This window comes from Hermetia illucens, chromosome 4, assembly GCF_905115235.1.
Source record: "Hermetia illucens chromosome 4, iHerIll2.2.curated.20191125, whole genome shotgun sequence".
NCBI classification, from domain to species: domain Eukaryota; kingdom Metazoa; phylum Arthropoda; class Insecta; order Diptera; family Stratiomyidae; genus Hermetia; species Hermetia illucens.
In genome coordinates this window covers 55,550,214-55,566,022 of record NC_051852.1, presented here as the reverse complement: position 1 = coordinate 55,566,022, position 15,809 = coordinate 55,550,214, and the positions used below count along the sequence as shown (strand labels likewise).

The 15,809-nt window shown below is 41.0% G+C and overlaps 1 protein-coding gene across 17 annotated transcripts in view; it reads right to left on the bottom strand.

Moving 5' to 3' along the window:
* LOC119653637 (uncharacterized protein CG43867) overlaps nt 1–15,809 on the bottom strand; it is a 466,832-nt gene that overhangs the window by 104,632 nt on the left and 346,391 nt on the right. The gene's annotated exons all lie outside the window — the stretch shown is intronic.

The following is a 15,809-nucleotide window of genomic DNA, read 5'->3' as shown; positions in this document are numbered from 1 at the left end:
TTTCAATTGTACCGTATACGGTCCCAAGCCTTTTTTAGGGAGAAGTCACTATAGTGCATCTAAGTCTCTTAGGGAATTAGACCCGAACTGAGTGATTACTATTAAGCCTGTTACACCAGTGAGGTCGAAAATTCACTCAAAGTATTCCCTGGTTGCTCTAAAACTTGACTAAAAGGGATAAAGATTTGTCTCCTGCTTATCTGCAAATCTGGAATTTTATTATATTTTAGAAAAGGCTTCTATGATTCGGAAGTGGACTGTTTTTGCTATTAAAAACTTCTACTTTCATCAACGGTTTATGATTCGACGACGATACTGAGGTTCTTCAGAATGTTTATTTCATAACATCCATTCTGAGTGTAAACAAATTTGTGCTGTTACACTCTGGAAAGTCAGCCAGAGATGTATCTAATGTCGGACTAATGGTTACGCCTGCGAAGCACGAGGTCGTTTCAAACTCGATCCTTATACACGTGGGGGTAATGATCAATATTAAGTTGAACCTCAACGAGCACATGGAGTATGCATGGGAAATGGCAGCAATGATGGGATAATGGGGAAAACGGTCGATGATCTCTACTCTGATCTGTATTAAGAGATGGGTCGAATGAAGGGGCGTGGAATTAAATTACTGCCTGACACAGTTCCATACGGAACATGGTGTTTTTGAGAAGTATTTGCATCATTTCGGATTGGACGAGCTTCCCAGCTGTCGACAATGCATCATTACATCGGAGAGCCTAGGGCATATTATCTTCTAATATCGGAAATGCGTGGATGAAAAGAGATGTTCTGAAGGCGGTTATCGGATCTGATAATCTCGGAAATTTTGAGGCCGAAACAGGAATAAGATTGAGCCTGGAAAGCGCAACAAACGCCTGATTTAGTCGTGCTTTTATACATTAGAGCCATCCCCGCGAAGTAATATTTCATCTTGGCCCTGCGGGGATGTGGGCGAAGAAATGAGTGTCATTTTATTGGGTGGCGCAGCAGCGTCTTTTTAAGATTTCCAGGTCCATCTTTAAGAAAACCTGAAAACTTTTCCACTTACGGAAAAAGATAAAGCGTGTACGACGACCGTGTTGCCTTTATTCCGTTAGGTTCCTCTCCATGCATCCTCAATGAATGAACACGGGTACCAATGCCATTTAATTTTGCATAGCTGTCATGACACATTCATATGAGCAAATGCATCTCTTATTATTTCACCAGTATAAATAAAAACACAACAAAAGTATATTAACTTTTAACAAATTCGTAAATTCCTCAAAACCACGAATAGGTTTAAAGTTCTGTCTAACATGAATTGAATTTGAGCTAATCAAATTTGTCACATTACCATTGTAATTCTTCTCAAAAGACTGCGAAATGCGGTTGCTACTTCCACGCAGATAGACATGAGTCAAAAAATACACTAATTGAACTGTCAAGTAACATATCAGCTTTCCTTGACTTTTCTTCCACGCAACCTTTACCTCCTGAAGATTCTAGCACTCCAAGTAAAGTAGCCAAGGTAGGAAAATAAAGAACCGTCTTACGCCATCCAAGTATATTTATAACATGCCTTAATGAAACAACGAAACACTTAGGGAGAGATAGGGACGCATTCCAGAAATTGCTAAACAGAAACATTTCTTGTGAATGCTTTCCCTACTAACCGAAAAAATGGTTCACAAAAAATGCCACTGACAAAATCCGATTCCTTTGTTTCATGTTGAAGACTAATCTTTCACTTTGTTCGTTTTCAGACAGACTTTGCTATTTTTAAAGGACAGATATGGAATGAAAGCAAGAGCCAAAGAGTGGGGCCGTTTGGAAGGAATCGCCATAAATCGCGCCCATTTGTCTTTCTTTTTCAGTCCTATTTAGATACACGCAACTCAATTCATAATTTTAGAATTTCATATAAATCTATCTGCGAGTTTCTGGATACCGGCGGATTTATAGGGTGGCTTTTATGAAGAGCCCGCCGGAGTCAAGTGGTTCTAGGCCCTTGGGATGTTGTCTCGGCAAGGAATACTGGATTTAATTGAATGTAGGTTGAGGGTTTATGTCAAATTAATTGAATGCAGGTGTTTCGTCTTTGAACTGTGGAAGGTATTCGTCTGAGAAACGTTTATTGCGATGGACTAATTAATTTGAATCGTCAATGAATTCTACGAGCGGCAGATAAATTATGTTGATTAGTTGAGAGAATAAGCATCGCAACTTCAAAGCATTCAAACGTAACATTTCAGTCTGTTGTATAACAGTACATATCAACATACATATATATTTATATACTTATTCGTTACCCTAACGATGATTTCTGGCAGAACGTGGCAGAATTTTGTAGTGTGCCAAGCTTTCAACTAACGAGAATCCTTGCATCATTTCCACTGTAGACACTTCTCCGACTAATTACGATGTCTATTGTTGTATTTTTCAAGCTAACAACTCTTGAGGGTGCCCTCATTTCCAAATTCGGATGAAGCAGTTCCAATTAGTGACTATCCGAAAAGAGTGAACGTAAAAAGGTTTACATGGCAACGAATCGGGTAGAGGAGAAGTGTAACAAATTCTTTTCTACAGAACCTTTCCATTTTTGGTTCAAAAACGCTTTTGTAGTTTTGTACACTTTCCCCATTCCAGTCGTATCGTCCTATTTGAATCGAAACGGGAAAGACTTAGTCATATATGAAGGCAAGTTTTCATTCATGTGCGTGAAACCACATTAATTAATGACTCAGGAATAATCCATCAGCTGCGATAATGAATTGTGCTGTTACTCACAAGGAGAATTCAAATATCATTTTCAAGGACAAACAATAACAGAATAGGCGCTGTAATTAGGAAGGGCTAATCGGTCTTCAGACCAACACATGGCGGGACAGTATGCATCACCCTAGCACGGAATCACGGTATATCTGCACTTAAGCGGTTAAAAGCGAAATTTTCTGTGATGGCGTCGAAGGACTAACTACCAACATTAATCGTGGTGTGTCTACGTGGGTCTAAATCACAAACTAGAACACGTGCCTACTTGCTTGAAATTAGTATCCAGATATTATTCGCATTCGTCGAGAGTAATATTCAAATACTGTTTATGTGGAACAATTATCGTATGCATACAAATCAACTGAGAACAGAGCCTGGTAAATATGAGGGGCTTGTCCATTTGCTTATTCGTTAGCTTTTTAAGGTTTTGTGTAAGACAAAACCTGATTAAAATCGATTCACTGTCTGTCTACCACACGCATTTTTCTCCGAAACGGTTAAACCGATCCAAACGAAATTTGGTGGACAGATGAGAGCTATGAAATCCCACGCATACAGCGTGTGACATAAATTTAGGTGGAGGTTAATGGGGGGCTCCCCATATATAAAAACGGGGGATTTAAAATTTTTGTTCATCGGATATAGTCGCGTACGGTATCAAATGATAGAGGACAGTCTCGTGCATACACATGCCACATCTTACGGAAATCCGACCATTACTGTCAAAGTTATAGCAGTTCAAACTTATCCATTTCGTGCGAATATACCGGATCCCAAGGCATACAAATAAGATGCTGGCGTCATAATTAACGAGAATAATTGACAATGGAATGAAATATTAAAAATCCATTTCTGAAGAATCTACTTCTCCTCCAGCCCTTTTTAAGGTTTGTGTGGAACAAAACCTTATTAGAATCGAGACGGTGTCTGTCTGTCACACCCGATTTATTCGGAAACGGCTGGACCGATTGTCATGAAAATTGGTGAGAGTATGTATTCTAGTGTTCCCTTTACATGCAGTAAGTGGCGCCATCTTATGTTTCGTTTCAGGGGGGCTCCCCATACACCCCAACATAGGGAAGTGAGGACTCAAAATATGACCCCCAAAAAGTGTAACAGGTCTCGTTCTCAGAATCTATCCAACCGAAAAATCTGAAAAAAATCACAGTGTTACGAAACCTAGGCCTCAAAATATATCCGGTTCCGATAGCTGCACAAATAAAGTTATTATTAAATATTTCCACATTTTAGAAATTTACCCGGCACCCCCCTTATGTTCATCACAGAGATACAAAATTTGGCATGAGTGTAATGAAGAACATAATGCAGAGTTTGGTCAAGTTTGACGAAAATCCAATTATTATTATCAAAGTTATAGAAGGTGAAACTTTACAATTTTTTATGAATTTCGGGCACTCTACAACTTCCATGACGTCATCATCACATATCAATTCGTCAATACCACAACGAAATGAGTTCTTATGAATTGGGTCCCAGAGAATTATTTTGTTTTAGTTTTTAGTTATTTGTCAACTAGACATGTGTGTATGTAGATATATAATATATGCGTGCTAATGAACTTTGCGGGTAGTGCCTAATTCAAATAGATATAAGAAGTAAATCGGAAATATGGGTAGGATCAATTTATATACGTGCATATATGTGTACAGTATTCAGAAATAGGTAGTTTGTTTGTTTAGGGTGAGCGTAATTTCTATGGCTGTAATATGTACGCATGTCTCGTAGTTTGGAAAAATATAAAGGATTATGTTGGATTTGTAGCTATATAATAATAATAATAATAATCGTTGGCGCAACAATCCATATTGGATCAGGGCCTTGAAGTGTGTTAGAGCACTTCATTCAAGACCGTAACGGTACACTAGGAGGCAATGTGGTCAGCATTGCGCTCGCCCGAGATTATTACCCTGATTTGACTCAGGTACTCATTGACAGCTGAGTCGACTGGTGTCCGACGTCAAATCACGATGCAAGTTCCACTGCCACCAGTGAGATTTGAACCGCGACCTTCCGTATGACAGCCTAGTGCTCTAACCACTGAGCTATCCGGACACGTAGCTATATACGGATAGAAAAATGTGCGTTGAAATTTTTTACATAAGATGAACACAAAACCTTTATACCCGAAGCCCGAGCTTCTGGTATTCCGACTTGCTTGTATTTGTTGTAGGTTAAATTCTTCCCGTTTCCTAATAATATTAAACTAAGAGTGTGAAACGTATCATTTACTTAAATAGCTTCTTAAAAAATAGAGGGCAATGGAATTTTCAGCTATGCGACACGGAGCTGCCATGCACCCGTCGCTCCTCACATCTTCTTCTTTTTCTTCAGTCTTTGTTCCGTTTACAAGCGGGGTCGGTTCGTCACGATCGGTTTCGCCATTTTATTTTATCAAATGCCTAATCTTTCGAGGTCCGGATAGCTGAGTGGTTAGAGCACAAGGCTATCGTACGGAAGGTCGCGGTTCAAATCTCACTGGTGGCAATGGGATTTGTATCGTGATGTGACGTCGGATACCAGTCGACTCAGCTGTGAATGAGTACCTGAGTCAAATCAGGGTAATAATCTCGGGCGAGCGCAATGCTGACAACATTGCTTCCTACAGTATACTCTAGTATACCGTTACGGTCTTGAATGAAGTGGTCTAACACACTTCAAGGCCCTGATCCAATATGGATTGTTGCGCCAACGATTATTATTATTATTAAATGCCTGATCTGGATGCAATCGCGAGGTTTTTAAATCCCCATCCAGCATATCAAGCCACCGTTGTTTCGGCCTGCCTTTGGTCGCTTACCATTGACAACGATGTTTAAACCGATATTGGCAAGTGAATACTCGGTAGCGTAAATTACATGACCATATCATCGAAAACGCCTCTCTCGCAGTTTTTCCACGATCGGTGCAACCCCATATCGATCGCGGATACCCTCCATTGTCTTTTATAGTCGGCCAACACTCAGAACTATAGAGAGCGGCAGACGGATGACATTGCGATAAATTTTAGGTTTGAGACGTTGGCTGATACGTTGATCACAAAGAACACCAGTTGTGCAATGCCACTTCATCCAAATTCATTACGCAGTTCTCCGTTGGCTGATAGCATTGATCTTCAAATCGCTCAGTTCTAGGCAGATTACAGCCATTGACAGAACTGAGAGATTTAAATATCTCGAGTCAATGTTATCAGCCAATGAAGAACTGCCTCATGCTCCTCAGATAAAGGACCACAAAACCTTTTATACTTGAAGCGTCAAACTTCCGGTTTGCAACTTGTTCTATATTATATGCGAGCATAATGGCGACCTGGTGAAGCCTTTTAGCGAGATGTCTAGTTTCGCGCGCGGTGGTACACAGGACCTTAATTAGAGACTTGCAACTGGTAGAGTCTAGTGGATATTTGCAAATAATTGTGTAAGGGAATACGGACAATCCAAGGGTACCACGACATTACTTATTCAAAGGCATCTCTCGGGGGACTTACTTCAGTTCGAGCAAATAGTGCAAATTGTGGTTCCAAGCATTCGGGTCATAATAGGCTTCTTGCACTCTCTGATGGTCTGTAAGGACAGAAACCCTTTCTTTTTGTTGTCGTTGTCGCCATGTATTCCATTGCCACGGCATGTACACGCCATGCTCTCTTTTAGCAAATGCATTTTAGGCGTTTGTCTCGTGCTGATGTGAAACGCTTTGTATATATGTAACTATTGCTGCCAAAACAGCAAATGTGGGGATCTTCGTTGTGGGTATGCATGGAGGTCGGGTGTTTTGTTTTTCTTTGTTCGACTAAGTTTAAGAAGCTTTCTTTGTTCTTGCTTTTTTCTGTTTTGGTTTTGCATGGTGCTGATAGTGGTTTGGACGGTACCGAAAAAGTTTAACTCAGTGTGCGGGAATTCGAAAGGGGGCAATGGACACTTCAAAGCGATTAACCTCTCAAATTGTAAAGGAGCATATGTGGTCCTGTTCTTTCATCCTCTAGCTTTTGCGTTTCTTTGTCGAATCTAGGGCAGGATTTCCGTGCGGTCGATTGTGAGGTGTGCCTTTCTCTATCGATAGCCGTTTCACACATTTGTCACGGATTATAATCCACGCAAACATAACGTACCAGTCAAATCAGACATCTTGCTGCTTGCAGAGAAGTCCCTCTTAATGTTTCGCGCACATAGCGTTGTAGACGAAGAAATCAATGTATCATTCTGTAGAATTATTTCCATTGACACAATTTCAGGTAAGAAGATACATCAGATCGCTATTAGTGACTTACTTATTGGTCGCATCGTCGATGAAAGGTCATCTTCAGCTAACGCGTTCTAGTTCATTGTTAATTCATGGAACCTGTTGAAGTATGTCCTGCGCACTGGAAACCCCGTAACAAGTCCATTCAAATCCGAATTTCAGAGCAGTAGAGTAAATAAAAGTGGAATGAGAATGCCGCTAGGAGCTATGAATATTGACGTTTTTCCTCTTTTTCTTTCACTTGACCCCCCAATATACGTCAAAACTAAATACTAACCGAGACCTTTCATTTGATACCCCGCATGACTATATTTGGTGAAAAGAAATTTACACCCGCCTTTTGAATATATGGGGACCCCCTTTAAATTTGACGTAAAAGGATGTAACTCACTGTATGAGTTCCCAATTTGATAGAAATTTGGTGACAATCGCTGCTACAGTCTCCGAGAAAAATGCGTGTGACGGACAGACAGACAGACAGTCAGACATACATTAAACAGGTTTTGTTTTGTTTTACAATCAAAGAAATACAGGACTTTTGAGCAGAAAACGTTCCTTGTGCCTCTAGAATGAGGTCACGATTGGAAGGGCAATGGAAAAAGTGGATCATTTGCTTCAACGTGCAACTTGGGCATGTGACGCTACAATGCCTCGACCGCATTTCTATTACAAGCAAACGAAATCTTGAGGTTGAGCTGGCTTTGTTCGAGAGCGGCAAGATATTGCCAAAAGGCAAGAGAGAAGTCGGAACACCAGGAGGCGTAAGTAGACAGGTGTACAGAAAAGTAAACCGGTTTACTAAGGACTGCTGTGCATTGAGGCTAAAATAAAAATCATAGATGGGCAAAAACCACAAGCTCGGAGGTCTTGTTGAAAACAACCCTTTTTCCGCAGTAGTAGAAGGAGGGTAAACCTCAGTTAACTATTTGGCAGGCGATTTTCTCGTTCCTAGAGTTTCCGGTAGGCACAACGAAGCTCCACGGTTACGAACAAAGCTCTTAAGCTGGCTACTTAGCCCAGTTAGTTATGAACTACTGCTCGGGGTGGATCCCTTGATATGAGACAGACGATGAGCCAAAACGGTACATTATGACAACAGGTGTTTCCTAAGGTTTTGTATTTACGCCTCTGCTATGGAATAGTGGAGTATTTGGGTTAATTGGGTTTTGCAGATGGCCTGGCGATGGTTGAAGTTCCATAACACCGCGAGGACGTGATGGACAAAAAGACGGAAGTGGTCTTTACCAATCGCAGAAAAGAACAATATTTTTTATATCCGTGTTGGTTTGACTTACCAGTCACTGCAGTGGATAGTATCAAGTGAGGCAGTGTCTTCGCATCGAATGGAGTTGAGGTTTTTCTGTTGATATTCGAATTCTCTGATCAAACAATCAACAAGAAACTGGAACGAATTCTAAAGAGATAATTTAATCAAATTCAAATCAATGAATCCATCCTTGCAGTTATCTTCTTATTCAAGTTCGTTATTTTCACTCAAACCGCTGTTAGCAAAGTTCGATGATGCATAAAGTTCTCCAATTGCACAACCCGATGTTCTCTATGAAGTTCTTACTCTAGCAAAATAAAACTTTTTCATTATGATTGCTTGGAAACGAGAACTTCTTTTTATCAGACCCGATTTCTTAAGATTTTTCTTAGAGCATAAACGAGATACACAAGATAGCACTTTTGCTAAGCTTTTTGCGAAGGAAAATACATTAGAACTACAAAAAGGTCATGCATGCTTATTCCACGCTCTGCAAGAAGCTTTCCTATGTTCCTGGTTTTCAAACTTTTTCTTTAATTTATGTTAGTCCGGAAAGTATTTATCCAGCGCGATTGATCGCTTCCGAGAGAAGAATCAAGATTCATAGGTACGTAAAACTTTTGCAATAATTTGGTAGAGGAAAAATGGAAACGACTCCATTCTACCTTGGGATCATAAAAACCTTTTACTTGACGCAATGTAATATCTCTGAACGGAGTGGCTTTATAATGCGACGCTCTACTTGCCTTAACTCGATTAAAGAAATCACGTGCATTTTTCAGACCTGAAACGGCAAATGTATTTTCCAAAAATAAAATGCCGGGATATATTCGTCGCAGACACTTTGGCGATTTGCCCAATTCCAAGGCTATTTTTCAGGCACCAGGCGGCGAAGGACTCAAAGCGGATATGACGTCTACCGCTATGCACGTATGTTAATATCTACCTAAGTATGTACGGATATGCGCCGAAAATGTGCACTTCATGCAGCAAGAAGTGTCTCCTCTGCCAAGACTAAGAACAAGAAAACGTATATCTACCCAATGCCTCTGGCTGTCTCCATGGTTGATGTGGGGAGCAATAAGAGAAATTTACTGCATAGTAATACCGAGTCATATGACTCCAAATGAAATCCGTTTGATTGATTTATCGGCGGAGGAAAGCACTGCTGGTGTGAAGCCTTGTGCAGTTGTATCCAATGATTCAAGTGAGTACGAACGCGTGGAGTGGCATGAGCCCGCCAGTTTCAATAGGGAGTAGGCGCCCCGGTGCTACGCTTCTTATTTTTAATGCCTGAATGACTTTATGGAATGTAATATGGAAAGACACAGCAAGTAAGGGTGGACACTTTCTTCCTCTCGCCTCTTGCGCTTTTTATGCTTGATTGCAGCCCGAACTAGAACCAGAGCATACAACATTCGAAGGGAATTCCTATTGAAGCTTCGCTTGAAGGTCTTCCTTGGTGTGTACTTTGTCTGAAGTCTCATCATTACATTTCGCGTTCCGTGAATGCCTCGTGGAGAGGCTAATGCCCTTCCTGAGTGATTTGTAAGGCGAGGGAACACATTTAGATACTTGGTCTGCAGTGGAGATGTGACGGGAACTTCTCGTCGAATTGCTAAATGCTCTTTCGTTTGAGAATGTAATAAATCTTAGAGAAAGTGGGAAGATATTTAATTATAAGCTTGTCGGAAGAAGATTAGTTGAGAATGTGAAGAAATCTTTCTTGGGACGATAATGATGCGAACTGAAGCCATTGCAATAGTAAAGTTGGTGTGGAATGAAATTTGTAGTCAACAAGCTCATGGTATGTATATGCTTGAAAGTAGGGACTACTTATTCCTAAACATAAACTGAAAATTTTCATTCTCGATTACACTCCATTGTCTTTGAGTTGAGTGTCAGTTGGCCGACCGACTTTCATCTCAAGTCCGGAATATATACTTCCTCCAGTGTTACTATATTTAAGGGATAAATGGGCCTGATTGAATACATAAATGGTAATATTGGGATCCAAGAGGGCATTATAATTTAGTGATGGAAACTACACAAAATTAATGTAGTTTGATTTCTATAACTATTGCATTTTGGTGTCCTTGTATGGTGTGGTCTGCGGTTTAGTGACAGTAAGCACCCTAAATTATGGAAAACATTTGAGTTAGTAAAACTAAATGAACAGATAGGCAGAGGAATACAGGGAGAATTAGTTCAAGTTAGCCTGGAGAGAGAGACCAAGGAGGACTACTTCTGAAGGTGTATAGAACCTTTCAAAGAAGAAAAAGGACAGATTGAGGAATAACACTTCCTATGGAGCACGAAGGTATCTTGTGCCGATTACCACGGCTTTTGCCCTTAAACGCGGGCCTCAGTCATGAATTTGGGGCAAACATCCAGCCTTTTCTATGGATGATAGAAACGTAATTCCTTCAACGGAGGGTGCCGATTGTTAGGTTGTCAATATACAACAGTAGCCACATTGCTTTGGAAGGCGAAACTTCACTATTGCGGCATTCAATGCTGGGGCAATCGTGTGAAAGAATCACTACCGAAAATCTGATCTCTTTCAAACGAAGTTCGATGCAGGGCAGTAACGGGAATGGAAGAATAGGCTAAAGATTGCTACGTTTTTAATAAATGCAGTAATCAGTACAAAGCAGGGCGATCATACGGAGATGGCGCTAAATATACCTAGCTAACCAATAGAAAAATACTCATACACAATAAAATATACAGAGTATATAGGGGGTACAAAGTTGACAAAGGATAGGATGAGCAAACGAAGAGAAATATGAGAAAAGAACAAAAAAGACCCGATCGACACATGTAATGCAGTGAAATGCACAAGGAGTGAACGTCAGTTGGATTAGAAGAGAGAGATTTCGTACCAAAGCTGAGGAAATCTGTAACTAAGTGGAAAAATCGTTGGAACAGTAGACTGAAATCAAAGCATAATCAGTTAAATTTAGGTCAGGTCCCAGAAAACTAGAATAAAGGCTTTATTCTTAAGGCCGGCGGTTCTCATGCAGGCAATGCGCTGGTACCAATTCCACGGATAATAAAAAAAAACAAAAGCGAGAAGATAGTAGGGGAAGCTTCCTGCTCTTGAGAGCAGTATGGAAATGTTACGCTCAGTGCAGCGCGTAGTGAGAGAGATATAGAACAGATAGTGAGATTCCAAGTAACACACGGCTCGTAAAGTAATGCGGAGACGAAAACTCCGATATCCTGTAGTACTCCTGCTCCAGAAAAAAAGTCCAGAGGAGAGCATTGAAACTGGCCTTTGACTTTGTCCGAGTGGGAACCCTGGCGAATACCCTTACCAGAGCTGAAGGGGAAAGGATTGTTGGAAATACATAACAGTTCTGCGACCTCCCTCAACAAAAACGACAGTAAAAGGGTGCAACACTGACCTATGAAATTGCAAGAGCAGGCCATATCTCTTTCTGCTGGTATTTACAAAAAGTAGAAGCAAACTAAGCACCAAGGAGACGGCAGAGAAAACTGGGGAAAAAAGCGAAAGGAGGAGGACACATTTGGAAGAAAGCTCCGCGGCACAAAACAAGCGAAGAAAAACGAGAAGAAATTACAAGCCGTGACGGAAGAAGACCGTATGACCGTAAGTAACGGCAAATACGAATGCTCGAGCAGTAACCATCTGTTGGTTCATTAAACCGACAAAAGACACAACCCTTGCAACAGTGTTCGGCGAGATCCTTTATAAGATCAGGCCCGAACACAGTGGACCAGAAGCGTCTTCCACACGAAAAAATCCTGAAAAACTGCTCAGCAAGTGACCATCACTACGTCGTGTTCGAAGTGGTCGACGTTACCTCATACTCTCCCTGTGCCTGGAATGTCGCAAAGGTGAACAGTGGGAGATTCGTCAAAGCCTTTAAGACAGACAAAGATGATCTGGAGGATGTTTTGTGGACTACGAGGTAGATGGGGATCCACGAGGCCTTGGTTGTAAATTGGTCATGGCCACGATATGAAGAATATATGGACCGCATTATACAGATATTATACCTTACACCCTCTGCTGTTCTGCTATTAACAGCGTGGAAGGAGCCATGGGTTATCCACTTTTCACCATGTAAGAGCTGGAAAAGGCAAAAAAGCAAAAGGCATCAGGGCCCAACGGTATTTCAACGGAGGTACACGCGGGTGTTCTACCATAGACCTATTGTTGGGCGCAATTGACGCTCGCTTTAAGGAGGGTGTTTTCCTTTGTCGCTGAAAGGTCGCGAGGGCCATGCTGAAAGGAGGCAGCGGCCGTCTGTTTGACATCGTCCAAGCGATATGTACTGCCAAAGCAATTTGAAGGGAAATCCTCGATGATTACTGTCATGAAGATTGTAGATGCGGTTCAACCGTCATTCTCGACAGATAGTGCTAAGAAATTCTTCCATGTGCTGGACTACCTCTTACAGATATAGAGAAATTATCTTAACGACCGTTCCTTTCCCTAGAAGATGTAGAACAGTCAGAGGAATATGAAAAGGGAGCACTGGAATCCATCTTAGCGCTGATTCCTCAAACGTTTACTACCATAGTCTACTAAGACTCCATATGCCAGAAGAGTTGCGCCCTGTCGATTATGCTCATGAAGCTACGACAATAGTAGGCGGCCGGGGTCAGCGCTGGAAAAGACGGAAGTAGTTATATTTACTAAAAAGAAAATCTCGACCTTGCGCCCTGTATTGATTGGGACCAATGATTAAGTACCTCAGATGAGCTTTTCCAAGCAAGTCAAAGTAGCGGCAAATAAAATGATAGCAGGATTTTTTGGATTAGGTCGACGAACGGCAAACGTTAGGGGCTACGGCGCGCAGGTATAGATATCGTTAACAAGCAGGTATGTCGTAAGCCTAGTGTAAGTGTAGAGAGTGAGAACTTTGTGAGTGGCCCCTCCTTGTTATATTGCCCCAGAGCTGGCTGTAATACCAATCAAAAGTGTGATCCATACTATCATTCTTTGTGAGGAATTCGAAACCATCTACAAGTGGAAGGGATGGGACTCAAGAGAAGTAGTCCGTTGTGATCAACAACTTTTTTGGGAAAACAAGCTTCCCGTCGTCATTTGCTGAGGAACCTACGATCATCAACAAGCATAAGGGATACGAATCAAGAAAGATGGTTGCTTGTGAAGTACGGCGACACACAGTCAATAAGTGGTAACTCTTTTGGGAAAATGAGTCGATAGGCAGGTGGACTGCGCGGAATGGCTGAACCAAAAACATGGTGAGATTGATTGTTTCCTTACCGAGCTTTTCAATGGGAAGCCTTACCTGCACAAGATTGGAAAGGCGCGATCCTGCAATGGAGTCGTAGACTATGTCGGTCACATCATTTTTGTGGAAGGTGAGATGAGACTCATCAACAACTTACTGTAGAACTCCCGCCGAACAACAATATCAGATAGATGCTGAGGAGTGTTGTCAGACGGAGTCGATAGATGATGATGAGATAGATACCGAGGAGTGTTATCAGATGGAGTCATGTTGGCGGATCGTTCTTCTCGTGAAGAAGATCCGACTCGATTGCCGGAGGCATCCGATTACATAAGAACAACAAATTTCCTTCCTCTTTTCCCCTTCCGTTAGTAGAAGAAATGCGCTAGCTTGAAAGCTTCCTAAGAAGGGAGAGAGAAAGAAGGGAGGGCTAGCTCAAAGTAGTTTGTCAAATCGTTCGAGGCTCATGACGGAAACGGCTTAATTTTGCGGAAGTCCAACACATGTTGCTTAAACGCATCCTACTCAAGACAAAATACACATTTGGCCACAACGGCATGAGTTGGTGGATTTCAAATTAGGCTACACATCGACAGGAATTCGCCTGGAGGATACTGAAGATGAACATACCTTCTATACGGGAATATTGATTATGCTATCGGAAAGACAGCAACTGAAGATGAGGATTCCACTGTAATATCATAATTATTATCAACGGCGCAACCAACCGGTATGCGATCTAGACCTGCCTTAGTAAGGAACTCCAGGCATGCTGATTTTGTGCCGGTTACCATCAGTTCGACATTTCTAATAACTGTTTGGAATCCTCATCTACGCTACCACTCCATTTAACGCAGAGTTTGCCGTTTTTTCACCGTAGATATTGAACTTGTAGAATTTTGGGCTGGATCATCCCCGCTCATACAGATATCGATCATCATAAAATAATACCGGGAATTTTAAATTTAGACGAACCCCGCAGTCAGTAAAACCTTAACTAACATGCATGTCAATATTTTGGCGCCAATGCACCATCAGTATATGACTGGCGTTTTATCATACCTATTCACTTTCTACCTTTTATCGCACTTTATGGGGAGAGAGAGAAAAAAGAAGAGTTTGTTTGAAATTTTGGGCTGACGCATTGAAAATGTTGCAAAAAGCCCCTGGGGAGGGTGCTTTGTCAAAAACTATGGCATATGAGCGATATAAAAAGTTTAAAAGTGGCCGTACAGTGGTAGAGAATTTGTCTCGTTCTGGACGACCATTCACGTCAAATACCACTCGAAATTAAGATACCAGCCTAAGAGAGGTTGATAATGAATTTGGCATTGCTAAAAACGTGAGCGGATAGGGGCTTAAACCTCATGGAACGCATAATTACTGGTAACTAGACGGGAATCTACGAGTTTGACATGGAAACAGGTAAATAATCGACTATGTGGCACTTCCAAGAGGAGTAGAAGCCAAAAAGACAAAATGCACCAAAAGAGCAAAAGGAGCACAAGTAGATGAAAGGCAGGCACACATGTATTGGTTCAGATGGGTGCTATTTCGAAGGAGATAAAATAAATTTGCTTGCAAATTAAGTCGTTTTTGTTTATTTGCTCTCTCCTTATCATTTTCACAGCATTATGTGTGATGCAACGGTATCTACATAGATGTTGCAACGTGAGAACGCAAAGCGGAGTAGTACCTAGGTTTCTCGAAAACGACTGCATCCATTGAAACAGAATTGGATGGACAGACAACAATTATGAAATAGCATGTGTGCAATAAACGGCACACATTCGAATGTAGCCTTGTTGGATATCAGATGAACGGTCAAGATTAATATATTATAAAAGAATTCTTAGATTTGACATGGGTTGTAAAGTAGGGAAGTGGACCAGACATGTTTTTCAGGCTCCCAAATATATCTCTTGTCAAATTCCACTAAAATAAAATTAATAATACTGTACTACTTTTTAATTCTCCTGGAAAGCTTCCTCATATTTATACTACATTTTCCAGAAACGGGAGACATATTATCATTGAAAATTTTCAAGCGAGCCTTACTATTATTAACAAAGATGAACTTCACCAAAATTGTCTATTTTGTGTGAATTTACTATACCCTAAGTCAACATAAACTTCCAGTGTCACATTAAAGTGGATAGTCATAGGCATATTAGATTCATAAAAACTCTGATCTACTAGCTATGTACAAATAGCATTGTAAAAGAATATTCTCACATGTAAATTAGACGAAACCATTCATACTTCAAGCAGCGAGCTTCTGGCTACCGACTTGTTTC